This window comes from Echinops telfairi, unplaced genomic scaffold (genome assembly GCF_000313985.2).
Source record: "Echinops telfairi isolate 266 unplaced genomic scaffold, ASM31398v2 ScPeMD7_7407;HRSCAF=8445, whole genome shotgun sequence".
NCBI lineage: Eukaryota > Metazoa > Chordata > Mammalia > Afrosoricida > Tenrecidae > Echinops > Echinops telfairi.
The window spans coordinates 4,648,037-4,662,148 of NW_022111307.1; the positions used below are offsets into that span (position 1 = coordinate 4,648,037).

At 41.7% G+C, this 14,112-nt stretch overlaps 1 pseudogene; it reads left to right on the forward strand.

Annotated features, from left to right (window-relative positions):
• LOC101640535 overlaps window positions 1–14,112 on the forward strand; it is a 115,700-nt pseudogene that overhangs the window by 99,414 nt on the left and 2,174 nt on the right.

Genomic DNA, 14,112 nt, shown 5'->3' on the forward strand with positions numbered 1-14,112 from the left:
GAAAACAACAGAGCACCAACAGTTCCCAGGTTGGTTCCCAGAGTCACCAGTCTCCATGGGACCTTCTCTGGAGGCAGATCCAGAGTTCTAGCAATCAGGGAGAATGAAGCACCAGAGAGAAAATTGCTCACGATCTCTCTCATAAAAAAAAGTCACCATCACAAAGAGGCATCACCAGTCTACCACTTGACTAAAAGATTGAACTTGACCCTTACTTCCTTACAGGTACCATCAAGTTGGCATAAATTCTTACCACCACGTGCTCCACATATATCTGGTAGTAACAAATGCAGAGAAATCTAGTGAGAATAATACTGGCTGTGATGGTTAAGGTTATGTGTTATCTTGGATGGGCTGTGATTCTCAGTGGTTTGGCAGTCATGTAATGACATAACTTGACAGTTGTGTAATTATATCATCATTCTTCATTTTATGATCTGATGTGTCCATTTTTGCATAACACTGATTTTCTCAAAACAATATGGTCTTTGGAACCTAACCATGTTGAGAAGTGACAAATGGGTATTATCAACTTACAGCTTGAGAAAGTTCACAGTGTAGTAATATAATGCCCAACCAGACTTTGTTCTATAGACTCATCCTAATACAACCTGGAACTTTCTGACAATACTCAGCCCCAAAGGAAAAAAAGGTACAACATTCTGAAAAACATCCAAAATTGATATGTGTTAAATCTAGATCCTTGATATTTAGAAAAGTTGCAGGTGGTAGATGATAGGTTTTTTAATTCAATTATTTGATAAACATGCAAGCAAACACTAAAAATTAATGAGACATAACCTTTATTTCAATGATTTGGATTTAGAAAATAATCTGGGTTCTAATTTTTTAATTTACCTACTCTAGCCATCATCTTTATTTGTACCTTGAAGACAGTGGTAATCCCTGGTCCTTCTGACTCAAATAAGATTATGAATATTCAAGTGTTATCGGTGCTTACTAAAGAATTATCACAGAAAGTGAAATTATCAGTAAAATCAAAACTCTATTGTAAAATGGCTCTGCAGGAAGTAGAATGAATTCCCCCATCCCTTCCTTACACTGCTCAAAAGCTTGGGATTTGAATTTTTGTAGCCATTCTGAATATTTCCAACAAGCTGTATCTTGTCAATCTCTCCGTGAGCTTCATGTTGGTAGAAGTAGCATGCCTGCCAGTCCCTAACGCATCACACAGTACCCAGAGGACTCTCTGGCACAGAGTAGACAAACAATGGATACTGCTGAAATAAGAGTAAAATAGTGAATGATTGTATGATGAAGACATCTTAAGAAAATGGAAAACTGCATTGGTAGGGGCAAAAAAGGGCAAAAGGTTGTGCCAATGAGGTTATTTGCATCAGGCCATTGTCCCTGCTCATTCTTCAAGGGCAGCAAAGACTGTTCTGTGATAATTTCCTTGGGAATTCGGGTCTATTCACCCTACATCTCTATCTTGCCCCTTCAGGCTTCTTGTTCCCCCAATTCAAAGAACGCAATCTGAGGCCCAGGAGGTTTCCCAAGCTGCCATGTTGAAGCAGTGTAAATTGAGGAGTGAACATGCTTCCCGGGTGGGTTAGAAAGGTGGAAACACCCTCTTACTAGGACATAGGCCTCTGTGGAATATCTAAATATTGCATTTAGAGATTTTTGTTTAACAAAAGTTTGTATGATTCTGTAGCGGTACCTCTCGACTTGGCCTTGCATGGGGGAGCTTGGGTTCTTTCAGTATTCTGTAGCCTGGGCTCTGCACAGAGGGTTCACATTTCTCTCTCCTGGCCATCACGAGGAGCACATGAAACTAAAGGTTTAGCCTAGGTGTTCTGTTTCAGACAAGTAGGGTAAATTCTAGCCTCGAGTCCTTCTGAATGCAGCCTGATTTAAGAATTCTCAGAGGAAACTTTGTCTTCTTTTTATCTTTTATTGTGCCCCACCCAGTGCATGGGGAATCAAGCATGCCATCGCTTTGTCAAGCATTATGTCGACGTCTTAAGAGACGTGCAATTTTTGTTTTCTTTCTTTGGGGAATCCAGATTTAGGTGCTGATCTCTAATTCTAGCTCTGCTTAGATTTTTCTCCACTTAGAGACCAGACAGTAGGCCATTCATGATCAGGGCAAATGCAAGGACAAACAACCCCCAGGGATTTATGCTTTATTTCTGGCCTTTATTTTCTGGACCACTCATCTACACATTAACAAACTGTGTAGTCTTACACTTTGGGTGGATTAGACCATCATTGGCTGTTGCTGTTAGGTGCCATGGAGTCAGTTCGGAATCATCGTGAGCCTGGGTACAACAGAACGAAACACCACTGCCTGCTCCTGCACCTTCCTCCCAACTGTTCTCGTGTCTGAGCCCACATACCGTGATAGGTTGGTCTCGGCGTCTGTTTTGCCATATTGCTGCTCAATTTTGTTCTTAAAAACCTCTTCTTTCCATTTTGTTCCCATTACTGCTATACAGGAATAAACAGGCAAAAATTCAGATGTGCTTATTATAATACAGTTTTAATTTATTTGCCATTTCTTGGACAGAAGTATATTTTATGTATGTTTTTAAACTGATGTAATTTCTTGAATTAAAAATAATTTGTGTGTGTCCACTGAATGTATGTTCCCTCCAAGCCATTTTCATTTGTTAACCTCAATGCTCACCCACCACTAACTGCTACTGAGTCCATTCTGACTTGTAGTTACTCAATAGGACAGAGTAGAACTGCCCCTTTGTGTTGCTAAGGCTGGAAGTCTTTACCGGAGCAGCAAGTCTCATCTTCCTCCTAAGGAGTGATGAGTGGAATCAAATGTTAACATTGAAGTTAGTAGCCCAAAGCATTACCTACTATCCCACCTGGGCTCCTTGAACCTCAATAATGGAGTTCACAATGTATTGCCATACCCCTAATAGGCATCTGCTGGTTAAGAAGAACACATTTAAGACAAAAAACAAACAAACAAACCCCAAACACTCAATCTCAGTTCTGCACAGTATCCCTGCAATGTCATGGTGCCCAGTGATCATTTTGCTATTTAAAATGTGAATTAGGCTCTCGGTAATGCAAAGGGCATAGAAGGAACCAACAAGAAGTGTTCTTGGAATGGCTACTCTTAGCACAGGATTACCTTTCCTAATGTTAGGATCACAAATAATGAAGAAATTGCTTCTGCTCTTAAATTACCACTATACTAGCTGGGAGAATGTGGTTTTTATGACCTTTTGGATCCATTTTTATGTATCCCTGAAGTCTTATTCACTGTCACTAAGTAAATTCTGACTCATAGCGACCCTGACAGGGTAGAACTGACCCCGTGGGTTTCTGAGGCTGTAACTCTTTGTGGAAGTAGAAAGTCTCATCTTTCTCTCTCTATAGCCCTAGAAGAAGGAAGAAGTGAGGAATCAATGTTGCTTAGGAAATCCACAATGTCTGCTTCCAGGAATGGCAAGTAAGCTGCCTGATGGGTCGGAGCACCTCTAGTTAAAGACAGATGATAGTTAAGGATGATAAGCTTATGGTGTAAAGAAATGTCACCCTAAGTAGAGACCCAGACCCAGCAGCAGGTCCCAAAGGGAATAAGAAACCACGATAGAATTTAAACATTGCTGCTCAGGTGTAGCTACACTACAGGCTAACAAGATTCCTCCAAAGATTCAAATGCCCATTAAAGTTTGAGCAGCTGTCCCAAGAGGACTACTGGACTCCCCAAATAGGGAATAATAGAGCTAAAACTAGGAGAGTTCTTGGGAAATCTGGAATGTTGTCTATCATAAAAACATTACCTAGTATGTCCCAACTAGTTTTCTCCAAGTGCCTATACGCTGGGTAAGAGGATTATACGTGAAAAGATAATAAGTCTTTCCCTAGGTTCCAATTGGGATGCAGGGAGAAGAATGATTTCCCCCCTACTTATAGATAAAAACTTGGAATATAGACATACGTTGTGCTTGAGCTCCAGGTGATAGTGGAAATGGGGATGAGAGCAGTTTCTTCATTTGTCACTAAGGTGTTACTTGTGGCTATATCATAAAAAGCCTGAGCAACACAAGGATGTGAGGGAGGCAGACCCCTAACTGGTTCCTGGCAGTAGGTCTCTAAACCATGGTTTGGAGGAGACTGAAAAAGAGACCAGGGAGGCCAGAGGTCAGAGTTAATCAGCAATGAGGCAGGCCCCTTATTAAAAAACAATGATGGCCAAGAGGGATATTGATCGTGGCCACTGAGTTGGTCTCTGACTCGTGGTGACACCCTGGGTTGCAGAGTAGAACTTCCCATATGCTCTAGTGGCTATAATTTTTACAGAAACAGATCAGCAGGCTTCTCTTGCATGGAGCCAGTGATTTAATTTTAAACTGCCAACCTTCAGGTTCACATCTTGTTACAAGCCACTTGTGCCACTTTGTCTCAGGAGATACTATTCCCTCCCTCAATATAAGAACACTTTGTTCTAACAAATTGGCAATCTGAGATGCTCACCCTTCTGCCAGAATCGCTGAAGACAAAATGGGTGCATAAGCAAATGTAGTAAAGAAGGCAGGTGGTGCCCAGCTATTTAAAAGATATAGCATCTGGGGTCTCAAAGGCTTGAGGTGAAACAAGTGACTATCCAGCAGAGAAACAAGCAGCCCACATGTAAGAAGCACACCAGCTTTTGCTATCAAGAGGTGTCATCGGGACCAGGTAACAGGCATCAGAAGATGCTTAACAAACAAACAAACAAGCAAGTAAAGCCATATGGTTGAGAACAAGGGGCATTAGAGCAGAGACCCAAAGCCCATCTGTAGACAATGGGACATCCCCTCACAGAGGGGTCACCAGGAAGGAATGAGTCAACCAGGGCACAGTGGAGCACCAATGAAACACAATATTCCTCTAATTCCTTGGGGCTTCCTCACCCTCCACTACCATGACACCCCAGTGCTGCCTCTCACTTTTGACTTGACCAGAGCATGTACACAGGTGTTGATAAGAAACAAGAGCTCAGGACACATGCAACCCAGAAGCAGGAATGGGATTAGTGATACCAGAAGGGTGGGGAGAAGGGGAGAGGAGGGAAGGAGGGGGTAACCATCATAATTATCGACACACAGGCACATACCCCTCCAGGAGAAGAAGAATGGAAATGAAGAGGGGAGACAGTGATCGGTGTGAAATATGAAAATAATGATAATTTGTGAACTATCAAGGGGTCAGGAGGGGTGGGGAAGGGAGGGGGAAAATGGAGGAGCTTATGCCAGGGTCTCAATAGAAAGGAATTGTCTAGAAAAGAATGATGGCAACATATGTACAAATATGCCTGATAAAACTGATGTATGGATTGTAATAAGAATTATAAGAGCCCTTAATAAAATGATCAAAGGAAAAAGAGGTACTATTCATGTGAACAGAAATATTCATTGTTAAGCATGCCAGTAGCAATTTGCCAATATGAGGGAAGTTCAAAAAGTTCATGGAAAAATTCCAATATCTTTCAGTTTCATTTTTTCCCCATGGACATTCTGTAATCCCCTTGTAGTTGAGCGTCAACACCTCCTCTGATTACTAGAAAGTCAGAAGATCAGAGATAGGTTGATAACCTGTGGCTGTTGGCTCTCTCTCAGGTTCCCATGGACCTTGGATCTATGTGTTCTCCCTGCTTATTGCTTCCCCTTCAGCTATGTGAGCCTGCAGCGGCCTCTGATTTGCATTGAACCCATGGACTTGAGTTGGAATGGGTGAGGATGCCTTCTTGACATAAAGTTATTTGTTATGTGTATGTCACTGGCTTTATTTCTCTAGATAAGCCAGCCTAATACAATGTTCAGCACCTGGAACAATTATCCAAATGTATGCAACAACCACTAAAGATGATGATGAAGAAATTGAATAATTCGACCAACTTCTTCAGCTTGACATTGATTAAAATACATTAATAATTCATGGTGATTTGAATGTAGCAGTTGGATATGAAGAGGAAGGCATGGTAGTTGGAAAATAGGGCCTTGGAATGAAGCTGGAGATCACATGATAGGAATTTGCAAGACTAATGAGTTCTTCATTTCAAAGACGTTTTCTCCCCAACATAAAAACAGATACTATAAATGAGGACTTAGTCTGAGGGAATACTCAGGAATCAAATTGCCTATATCTGTGGGAAGAAACGATAGAAAAGATCAGTATTTTCAACAAAGATAAGGCCAGGGAATCAATCTGGAGAAGACCATCAAATTGATAATAGGCAAGTTCAGGTTGAAGCTGAAGAAAATTAAAGCAAATCTATTAAAGCCAATATATAACCTTGAATATACCCACCAGAATTTAGAAATCATCTCAAGGAAAATTCGATACATTGATCACCAATGACTGAAGACCAGATGAGTGGTGGGATGACATCAAGAACATCAGACAGGAAAAAAGCAAAAGACAGGAAAAAAAGAAAACAGCGAATATCAGAATTGACTCTCAAACGTACTTTTGAACATATAATACCTAGAAAGAATGGAAGAAATACTAAATTTTAAAAAGAGCTAAACAGAAAATCCCCAAAGGCAGCTCTGGAAGGCAAAGCTAGGGATGAAAGTGAAATGTGCAATGATCTGAAGTTCGAAAGTCAACAGGGAAGGAAACTCTCAACATATCTGAAGCTGAAAAAATACTGGAGAAAAAAAAATCAAACCTCACATTGTAATATTGAAGTTTTTAATGGACAAAATGTTGAACAATACAGGAGGCATCCAAAGAACATGGAAGAAACAGAGGGCACAAGTGTATCAAAAGGAACTGATTGACAGAGATCCATTTCTAGAAGTAGTATATAATCAAGAACTAGAGGCAGTTAGAAAACCAAAAAGGAAAAACATATCTTAAACAGAAAGAACTCAAGAGAAAAATTCAGCCTTTCAGTTGCAATATTGAAATATTTTATGGGGAAAGTGTTGAATGCGGCAGGGGGCATCAAAAGAAGATGGAAAGACTACACAGAGCCACGGTACCAAAGAGAACGAGCTGGCATTCTACCAGTATATGTCCAAAACCAACGGTACTTGAAAAAGCAATCCAAGCTGCTATGAATGCATTCGCCAGAAACAAGGCTCCATGAATTTATGGAGTAGCCATTGAAATGTTTCAACAAGCCCAGGAAGCACTGCAAGCACTCACTCATCTATGCTAAGAATTTTGAAAGATAGTTACTTGGCCAATTGACTGGAAGAGATCCATATTTGTACAAATTCCAATGAAGGTGACCCAACACAATGCAGAAATTATAAAACAGTATCATTGATACCACATTAAGATCATCTAATGATGGTTACATCAGTATATTGACAGGGTGTTGCCAGACGTCCAGACCGGATTCAGAAAAGGACCTGGAACCAGTGATATAATTGCTGAGGTCAGATGAATCTTGGCTGAAAGCAGAGAATGCCAGTAAGATGTTTATTTGTGTTTTATGCAGTATGCCATGGCATTCAAGTCTGTGGATCACAACAAACTATGGATATCCTTGAGAAGAATGGCAACTTCAGAATACTTCATTGTGCTCAGGTGAAACTTGTATGTGGACCAAGAGGTAGCTGTGCAACCAGAATAAGGTATAAAATCAGGAAAGGTGAGTGTCAGTGTTGTACTCTTTCACCATACTTATTTAACCTCTAAACTGAGAAAATGATTACAGAAGCTGGATTATATGAGGCAATAGGATTGGAGGCAGGCTTCTGAACAAACTTTTGATATGCAGATGATACAACCTTGCTTGCTGAAAGTAAGGAAGATATGGAGTACTTGTTGATGAAGATCAAGGGTAGTTGCCTTCAGTCTGGATTACATCTCAATGTAAAGGAAACCCAAATCCTCACAACTGAACCAATATGTAACAATATGATAAATGAAGAACGATTGAAATTGTCATTCCTGTTTGGATTCACAATCAATGTTCATGGACGCAGCAGTCAAGAGATTAAATGACTCATTGCATTGAGTAAATCTACTGCACAAGACCCAGATCATGAGGGTCTCCATCAGTTCTATCCATGTGAAAATTGGACATGTAATAAGGAAGTCCAAAGAAGAATCAATGAATTTGAATGATGGTGCTGGAGAGAATCTTGAAAGTACTGCCAAGTGAAATGTGTCTTGGAAGAAGTACAGCCAGGATGCTCCTTAGATGAAAGAATGGAGAGACTTCATTTCACATACTGTGGCCATGTTGTCAGGAGAGACCAGTCCCTGGAGATGGACATCATGCTTGGTAAAGTAGAGGGGCAGCAAAAAGAGAAAGGCCCTTAACAAGATGGATTGACACAGTACCTGCAGCAATGGGCTCAAACATAAGAATAATTGTGAGGATGGCACAAGGCTGGGTGATTTTTCATTCTGTTGTACATAGGCTTGCTACGAGTTAGCACTGACTCATGGGTGCCTAACTATAACTAGCACCATCTTACTGATTTAATTTTAAACCCCCATTTTTTTTCTTTTGCTATTTTGTAAAGGCTTTAATCATGTATGTCCACATGGTCTACATAAGCAATACATCAAGATAAAAAAATTAACCAATAGCTACCAAAGAGGACAAGGATCCTTGGTGGCACTGTGGATTAAACACGGGTCTGCTAACTGCTTATTGGTGGTTCAAACTCTCCAGTTGCTCCCTAGGAAAAATAAGTGGCTGTCACTCCCATAAAGCTTTATACTTTCAGGACCCTTAGGGAACACTTATCTTCTCTCCTATAGGATCACCAGGAGTTAGAAAGGACTCCATGCCAGCGGTGGGCAGTGGAGCTACAAGTAGATTTCTAGAAGTTCATGGTCAAATAGAATTAAACATTTATACAGTGACTTGTTTTTCTTTTACCAAGTTTATTCAGGAGCATTATCTCCTGTGAGTATCACAACCATCCTTTAGTGTGGAGATTCACCCTGTGCTTCATGTGGAAAAGTAGTTTCAGAGAAAATGAGGTCCTCCAGGAGGGATAGTGAGTTAATATCATAACAAAATCTACTGTGCACATCTCCTGATTCTGACTGCAGGCCTCGTTCACATAGCTTAAACCCTCTAAGTCTTCCAACTGGTTTCAAGAGAAATTCTTTAAAAGTTAGAAACAATTCACTAATAAATATGTATGTGTGTTGATAATGACATATCCACAGAATGGAAAATCCCTAGGGATTCGAGCTGTTGATAAGATGTTTGGGCCCTGCTAGCAAGCAGTGATGGTTTTTCAGCAGTGGTGTGATAGGATCCAAGGTTACAATTTTATGATTCTTTTATCTTGGCTGAGACCTTGGGAAGAGGTTAAGAAGTTGGAGGAAGATTTGCTATTTGAAATGGAGACTTTCTTTGAGAGTCTGGCATCCAACTTTGTTTGTCAGGACATTAACAGTCAGGCTGCATTCCAAGCCTGAGGACCTGGCCTGGTGGCAGCTGTTGGTCTGGCAATTAAAAATGTTACTGCTAGAAACCTTTTGCAAATTAAAACAAACACCAGACTTGTCCCTGTTCTGCTGAGGGAAACACTTTTGCTTTTGCAGCTAGACTTCATTAGCCACACCTGAGAAAATTGCTATCTGAGATGATGATCTGCCGGAGGCTTCTCTGAACTCCCTTAGAGAACTTGCTGCTCTCGGTTTTCTTCATCACTTGGGGAAACCTAAAGAACTTCCACATGATATTGTAGACCGGGGCCTGGGAGGCAAGTTTCTCCTTATTCTTGTATCATAACTCATAAAAGGAACCACATCCGTTAGCGTTGAGTCAATTTTGACTTATGGAGACCCCATGAATTACAGAGTATAAGAGTTTCCCAGACTGTAATCTATATTAGCAGAGTAAGTGCCCCGGTGGGTTTGAAGCATCAATCTTTTGGCTTATAGTTAAATACAAACTACTTGTATCACCCTGTTCTTAACTCACATTTAAGGTGACTATATGTGTCATGCTAGTGGAACACCTCTGGGAGGTGGGCTGGAGGCCCAATGTAGTGGGCATGCATCACACATGTTGTGATCGTTAGTATTGGGGGCTGGGTTTTCTTGAGAAGAAAAACCAATGATGCTTCTATTTACACATAGAAAGGTATATGAGGATTGTGACGCACACAGTTGCAGAGTGGGCCCCTTCAAAGCCAGGGAGCTTCCAAGTCCACAGGGACTCCAGATGTCAAGCTGCAGGCTTCTCCTGGGCCTAGTCATTTTGGGAGCGGATGAATTCAAGATTGGCAGGAAGAGCACAGACTGGAGGACCCAAAAGGTAATGAATCTAAGGTCAGCAGGTCAGGCTGTGACAGGAGAGGCAAATGAACCCGGAGTCAGCAGCTCAGATACCATGACCGATGGCAGACCTTAATGGATCCCAGGATTGGTAGGCTATATGACAGATCACTGGCTCAAATTCAAAGAGTCATAGGTTGATGAGCCAGAAGCGGGATCCAGAGTAGACACATTTTTCTACAATGTGCATTTGTATAGAAAGTAAGCTACACCCCCCTGGGAATGTCCTCTCAATTGTATCAGGCCTGTGACCTGAGTAAGGAAGTTGTGTTCCATTCTAATCTTCTTACAACTGATTGGCTGCTCACGGCAGATTCCAGTATAGAGTTAGATTGTGTTAGATCACATCACAGGGGATTGCTAGGCTTCAAATCCTAAATCACTGAGAAGCCTGGCCCAGCCAAGTTGACACAAAACCTAACTATCACAATAGATATGATGTATGGAGCTGAACTTCTGGACAAAGGATGTTTACCAGTGTCTATAAAACCAGTCGAGATCTGAAAAATAAAACGAGAATTGATAGAGTGCCAAGGAGGTCACAAAAGTTTGAAATACAAAAGTGTGGTGTATTGTAAAAATAAAGGATGTGTTGGCTCACCCAGTGATGCTTCTTGAGCGCAGGATCTGGGTTTCATTTTCTCTTTATGCTCAACCTTGCTCTTAGCACATTGTAGGCCTCTGTACGTGCTTGATGTTGAGCATTTACTGACCTGGGTGTGGTAGGGGGGAGGTATTCCTGAGAGCTGGGGGGTATTCCTGAGAGCTGGTTGGATACACAGAAAAAGGAGAGGAAATCCCTAGAAGAGGTTATGACCAATACAAAGAGCCCTTCAGAAATCCACCGGGATTCTGTCTAGTCTATTATTTGTGAATTTAAAGAATAAATCTGGTTGCATTCTCAGATGAGGCCAGAGACTCAGTATGAGAGGCTGGAAGTTAGTTAAAATGCGGTCTCTCCCCGACCTGCAGCAGTTCCTTCTGAAGCCATTTGCTCAGGCACTGAAGATCAGTAGTTGGTTAACTACGAGGGCCCGTCATTTTCCGGAAGGCTTGGAGATGTTCTACTTATTTACTCTTTTAATCAGTTTGACTAAAACATCTGTGTTAATAACGCAGGATTCACAGGCTTATACAGATGGGTTTCACACAAGGAACTTTGTTTTCTAGCAAAGCAGCACAAAAGTCATGCCAGACCTTGAGACCTAAAAGGCAGCGCATGAGAATGCATGGACCCCCAAGGAATCCATTACCACCTTTGAACCAAGGGATTAAGGAGTTCCTATATGCCAGGCCCTGGAGGATAGTAGGGTTCAGAGAAATGAAAAAGGATCTCATAGAAGAGTAAGGAGTAGGAGTGGGGGTGGGGGATGTGTTTGAGATATGAACCTAATAAATGCAAGAAAAAGTGGAAAGTAATTACTCCCATAAGAAATATACCAGAAAATATTACTTTGAAATGATGACAGAGGGAGGGAGTACCTCTGAGAATTCTTAGAGGATGTCATTTTTCAGATAGGCTTTAAATGACTGGTAGAATTTGAACATGTAGTGTTGGGAATAAGAGACATGGGGATTCTAGACAGAAATGCATGAACAAAATCATTAAAGTGAGAGACTGTGGGGATATGCAATTGGTTCCACCAGACTGGAACATATGTTGAGTGAGAGTGGGTACCGAGAGACTAGGTTAGGGAGCTTTAAATGCCAGACTAAGGCATCCAGGTTTTAGATGGAGTTTAAATGAAAGGGCCATATGGGACTAGCAGAAGGTCAACAATTTTGAGGTAGTTTATTGTATCAACCTGGCCGATAAACACATGTGGGGCTAATGGAAGGGCGGAGGGAAAAATGGCTCAGTGAGCCTCGCCTTTTGGGTTCTTGGGTCTCTTGTTTTCTGATGGTCGGACCGGGGTACAGCTGCCTTATAGCCAGTTCCCTGCTTCAGCTGGCAAGGCTCACTTCCTGCGAGACATCCTTGTGGAGAAGCCACATGGACCTACCCCGATGCAGCCCCGAGTGCTGGAGCAGCTGTGTAGAGATCCCTGCCAGCAATGAGATGCTTACATGTTCACTGACTCGGATTTCCTCCTACAGTCGGCATCATTGTGTCTGTTTTGTGAGATGGAGGAGGACTTTGTGGATTGGTGTTGGACATATGGGTTAATGTTGGACTTGTGGGCTTGGGCAGCACTGGGTTGGGATATTTTCTTGATGCGCACTTAACCTCTATATAAAACTCTCTCTTATACATGAGTTTCTGTGGATCTGTTTCTCTAAAGCACACAGACTAACACAAATTTCATCCAAGGATAAAAGATTATTAGACGTTCTAGAAAATCCATAGAACTTTCCCCACAAATGTTTTCACAGCATCTGTAACTGTTTGCAATGAAGGGCCGAGATTATGTTGGACGTTTTCTCAGAAGGCAATGTAAGCATGGAGTGTTCGATGTCAGTTAGTTACAGAGCCCTGGTGGACAATTGGCTGGGTACTGACCACATGACTGACAATTCAAACCCACCTAGTCACTCCAGGGGAGAAGGACCTGTGGATCTGCTTCTATAAATGAGTACAGCCTAGAAAACCCTACAGGGTAGTTCTACTCTGTCAAATGGGACCGCTATGGGGAAAATTGACTCATGAGCACTTAGCACACAATGATCAGAGAGGAGTTTAGAAGTGAGATGTTCCGGCCTCTTTCCTGGTACACTTAAGGGTAGCATAAGCTTCTTTCTCAGATATCTAGGCCACACAAACAATCACTTGGTTCCTAGAGTAACTATAACTTTCAAATTTAGATCCCACTTCTGATTGATTCTAGGTCAACTTTTTAGATAATAGGGCAGTCTAATCTAGGGCAGTAGCAATGGATTTGGACAAGAGAAAGATACCTTGAGAAGAAAGTTTGAGAATAGACCCAGTAAATTTTATGGATTTAGATGATTGTGTTAGATGGTGTGCACATTGGTTCAGGTCATCCAAGTAGTAGATATCAAGATGGAGTTACAATTGTTAATAAATGTATTGGTAATAATGCCGATAAAATAGAGAGAGGAAATTGAGCAGGAATGAGTAGAGAAAGCTCCAGATGCAAAACAGGGTTGAGAGAATTAGAAGCACTCAGTGCGCACGCTGTCTTTTCCTCAGGAACCTGGGACAGGAGATGCCAGGTCTGGCCGTCTTTCCTGGGTCTGCGATGAGCATCCTGGCTGTGCCCCAGCACCTGCAGTTACTACAGAGACAGAGGACCCAGCATCTAAGGACCACGTCCAAAATGGGATAAGAATTCTGAAACTTAAGACAAAAATGGCCAATAAAGAAAATGTCAATAGACCTATGTGGAGCGAAAATAATGTCACAATGGAAAACTGTTATGATTCTTCAAAACCACCTGAAGAAGTCACCAATTCCAGTTTAGAAATTGACACCCATAATCGTGAGGATTATAATCTCTTCAGATGTTATCAATGAAAGATGATGTCCAAAATCACTGTAGGACATTTAGCCAGGTGTTTCACCTTAAAAAAATAATAAGAAGAAACAAATACATAGAAATAAGCTGAAGCAAGAAGCAAACGTGCCCAAGAAACCTGCGCTTGGGTCTTACCATGGCCAAGTTGTCGCATCTAAGATGAATTCATTCAGAAAGCCTCTCCTGGTCAAAGATGCAAGTGTTGCAGCAAACAAGAAACTGTCAACAACTCTCCCTAATGCCACCAAGCCCCCGCCTGTGAATACCAGCAGTGTGACAGTGAGGACTGATAAGGCCTCAACGGTGACTACTTCCATGAAGACGGGGAGCACGGCCTCTCAGAACAGACCGCTTCTGTGGCCTCCTATCAGAAGCCACTCAGGACAAGGGGAAGCAA